This window comes from Palaemon carinicauda, chromosome 9, assembly GCF_036898095.1.
Source record: "Palaemon carinicauda isolate YSFRI2023 chromosome 9, ASM3689809v2, whole genome shotgun sequence".
In the NCBI taxonomy this organism is placed as follows: Eukaryota; Metazoa; Arthropoda; class Malacostraca; order Decapoda; family Palaemonidae; genus Palaemon; species Palaemon carinicauda.
This window is the reverse complement of record NC_090733.1, coordinates 71,393,834-71,398,833: the sequence shown is the minus strand read 5'-3', so window position 1 is coordinate 71,398,833 and position 5,000 is coordinate 71,393,834.

The following is a 5,000-nucleotide window of genomic DNA, read 5'->3' as shown; positions in this document are numbered from 1 at the left end:
AGCACGCCGAGAGGGTATTCAGACTAGGCAGGCTGTCCTGTCGCTGATCAAAGCTGTCTTGGTCGGTGGTATTTTCATCGGTAGAGTTGTCTTGGTTGGAGATGTCATGGTTGGTTGGGTTACTCCTCAGTGTGTTGTTCCTGCGACAGGAGGGTAGAAGGAACATTTCCTGGGTAATATTAAGTACTGGTTACTCTCTCAATATGAGTAGAGCTTCAAGTATTCGAACTCTCTTACTTTCTGGAGCATGGACGGTGATCTTAATGTTGTTAATTATTTCCTCACATTTAATGTTGTTATTGTGGACCTGAAGGCTGAGCCCTTATGAGGCCTTGTTGAACGTGACAGTACAGTCTCTTGGACAAATGCATGGTGGTCATTCCTATGTAACGTCCAGAGCATCCTGGAACAGTGTATAAGTAGGAATAGATCACGTTGGTGTGTCTAAGGATGTTTTGAGTTGGCAGGCTGCATTGTTCCTCATGATGAGACATGAAAAGATGTTAAAGCCATGAGAGACATAATAAAGAACCACATATCCTCTTTGGATGAAAACACACAGATCAAGCTGACTATTTACTATCAAACCACCAAGATGAGTTCTCTCCTCATGATGAATAATGCGGCCCCACCGACTCAGAATATCCTTAGAAAGACAAACGTGGTCTATTCCTATTTATAACCTGTTCCAAGATGCTCTGGACTTTACATAGGAATTAGCATCATGCGTTTGTTCAAGATACTATCCTGTTACGTTCAACAAGGTGCCATAGGAGCTCACACTGAGGTGTAACCCTACCAACCATAATATCTCCAACCAAGACAACTCTACCGATCAAGACACCACCGACCAAGACAGCTTTGATCAGCAACAGGACAGCCTGCCTAGTCTACATACCCTCTCGGCGAGCTCTCCCACAAATCAGAACCCAGCTGCCAGAGGACAAGATGGTGACTCATCACACGTGAATGAGTGGAAAGGTAGTCTAACTGAACTACAGCTGCTCTCAGCGAGCGGCTTAGCCAATGAGGATCCATCACCCTATCAACCTCACTATTAACTCCGCCCACGACGCCCAAGGAGCCCAATGTAAATTTGCCGCTTCTCGGCCTAAGCCAGAATTTTCATATACTGTATAAGGACGTACCTCATTATTCACTCCGTCCACGATGCCCGAGGCGCCCATATAAATTTGCCGCTTCTCTGCTTAAGCCAAAATTGTCATATACTAGGACGTAGCTAACATTGTTTACACCACTCTATGCTGAGGAAGGGAGACAGCACTCCCGAAACAGGTAGCTTGTTCACTGTATTCTTTCACCCAACTTGTAAATTTTACCTAACTTGATTTGCCAATTATTCCTGAATTTGACTAGTCACTATGAAGGATGACTTTTGCCCAATTACTGGTTTTATATAGTAATGATGGAAAGAGGATAGTAAGAGCCATTAAGAAGACAGAGTATAAAATCAATACCACTGAGGCAGCAATTATTTTTAACAAAAATTGCCTGATTCAAGAACCCACCACATCTCTCTCTCTCTCTCTCTCTCTCTCTCTCTCTCTCTCTCTCTCTCTCTCTGTGTGTACTGTCTATCTATCTATTCGTAATAATAATAATAATAATAATAATAATAATAATAATAATAATAATAATAATAATAATAATAACAGTTGTCTAAAGACTTTCAACCAGAGTGAATGATTGTGATTATAATGATAAGAGTATGTATTATATAAAAATATACATTGTGCGTGTCATGTGAATAATTATTAGGATATGTGTATGTATTATGAATAATTATAAGATTTTGTACGTGTCATATGGATAATTATTAGGATATGTAGTATGCATGATATATAATTATGAGAATTTCTTTGTGTCATATGAATAATTATTAGGATAAGTGTATGTATTATGAATAATTATGAAAATTTGTACATGTCATATGAATGATTAATTATTACGATATATGTATGTATTATGAATAATTATCAAAATTTTTGCGTGTTATATGAAAAATTATCAAGATATGTGTAAGTATTATGGATAATTAAGAGAATTTGTGCGTGTCATATGAATAATCATAAACCTATGTGTATGTATTATAAACAATTATCAGAATTTGTGCGTGTCATATGAATGATTATTCAGATTGTTGTATATGTTATGAATAATTATGAGATTTTGTGCATGTCATATGAATAATTATAAAGATATGTGTATGTATTATGAATATTTATGAGAATTTGTGCATGTCATATGAATATTTATTAGAATATGAGTATGTATTCTAAATAATTATGAAAATTTTGGGGTTTCATATGAACGATTATTAGGATATGTGCATGTATAATGGATAATTAGGAGAATTTGTGGGTGTTTAATGAATGATTATTAAAATATGTGTATGTATTATGAATAATTATGAGCATTTGTGCGTGTCATATGAATAATTATTAGGATAGATAGTATTTAATATAAATAATCATGAGGATTTATTCGTGTCATATGAATAATTATTAATATATGTGTATGTATTATGAAAAATTATTATAAATTTTACATGTCATATGAATAATTGTTACGATATTTAGTATGTATTATGAATTATTGTTAGAATATGTGCGTGCCATATGAATATTTATTACGATTCGTGCATGTATTATCCATCCATATATTAATACGATAGTGTGTGCGTTATTTATTTTGTGTGTCATACTTTAAAGAAAACTGAAATAATTTCATGGTATATTCATGCGTCACGCTTTAAAGAAAACGGAAATAATTTCATGGTATAATGTTACAAATTCACATTAGACTTTGATTAGTTAACCAAAGCGCATCTTATATAGTTTTCCCAATTTTGTCTTTAGCACCTGACTTTTTTTGAATATTAGACAAAAAGCTGAGTTCTATCAATTTCCATAACCTAGATTATAAAACTAATCACGGGCCTTTTCGTTTAACGACTAATCTGTTCTTATTGTCAAAGATTTTTCATAATTCTGATCACCCTTTGCTTCAAATCTTCCTAGTCATTACTCAATCTCCTGTCCGCCTATCATATTCAATGACCATTAATAAAGCTCAAGGACAGACTTTCGATAAGGGCCGGATGTACCTACCACTTCTTTGCTTTACTCATGGACAACTTTATGTAGCCTTCTCAAGAGCAAGGTCTATGAACAGTGAAAGAGTGAAAATTTGTCCTCAGAATAATTCTACTCATGGCCAGAGAAGAGGAACTACCTTCACTAGAAATATTGTATATGAAGAAGTTTCATGTATTGTTAATTTTTAAAAATAAATATACAAGTCAAATGTTATCACATTTTATTCAAACATGTAGAGGTTTGCAACAAGATAATTTGTATTGAAAATATAATTTCGTGTAATTTACACGGGTTCCGTTAGTGAACAATTATGAGGATTTGTGCCTGTCATATTAATAATTATTAGGATATGTGTATGTATTATAAATAATTAACAGAAATTGGGCGTGTCACATGAATAATCATCAAGATAGGTGTATGTATTATGAAAGATTATGAGAATTTGTGTGTTATATGAATAATTATCAGGATATGTGTATGTATTATGAATAATTATCATAATTTGTGCATGTCATATAAATAATCATGAAGATATGTGTATTTATTAAGAATAATTATGAGAATTTATTTGTGTCATATGTATAATTATCAGTATATGCGTATGTATTATGAATAATTATCAGAATTTTGGGGTGCCATATGGATACTTATTAAGATATGTGTATGTGTTATGAATAATTAGGAGAATTTGTGCATGTCATATGTATAATTATTAAGATATGTGCATGTATCATGAATAATTACGAGAATTTCTGCGTATCATATGAATAATTATTAGGATATGTAGTATGTATTATGAATATTTATGAGAATTTATTTGTATCATATGAATGGATATGTGCATGTATTTTGAATAATTATCAGAATTTGCGTGTGTCATATGAATAATTATTAAGATATGCGTATGTATTATGAATAATCATGAGAAATTGTGCGTGTCATATGAATGATTATTAGGATATGTGCATATATTATGAATAATAATCAGAATTTGGGCGTGTCATATGAATATTTTTAGATAGGTGTATGTATGATGAATATCGGAATATGTGTTATATGAATAAATATTAAGATATGTGTATGTATCATGAATAATTACGAGAATTTATTTGTCATATGAATAATTATAAAGCTATGTGTATGTATTATGAATAATTGTGAGAATTTGTGCCTGTCATATGAATAATCATTAGGATATGGATTATTTATTATGAATAATTATAAGAATTTATTCGTGTCATATGAATAATTATTAAGATATGTGTATGCATTATGAATAATTATCAAAATTTGTACGTGTCATATGAATAATTATGAAGATGAGTGTATGTTTTATGAATAATTATGAGAATTTGCGCGTGTCATATGAGTGATTATTAGGATATGTGTATATATAATGAGTAATTTTCAGATTTGTGAGTGTCATTTGAATAATTATCAAGATAGGTGTATGTATTATGAATAATTTTGAGAAGTTGTGCGTGTCATATGTATAGTTATTAGGATATGCATTATGTAATATGAATAATTATGAAAATTTAAATGTGTCTTATGAATACCTAGTAGGATATGTGTATGTATTATGGATAATCATTAGAAATTGTGTGTCATATGAATAAATATTAAGATATGTGTATGAATTATGAATAACTGTGAGAATTTGTGCGTGCCCTATGAATAATTATTAAGATAGGCGTATGTATTATAAATAATCATCAGAATTTGTGCGTGTCATATAAATAAGTATCAGTATATGTGTATGTATTATGAATAATTATGAGAATTCATTCGTTTCATATGAATAATTATCAGGGTAGGTGTATGTATTATGAATAATTATCTGAATTCTTGCGTGCCATATGAATAATTATTACAATATTT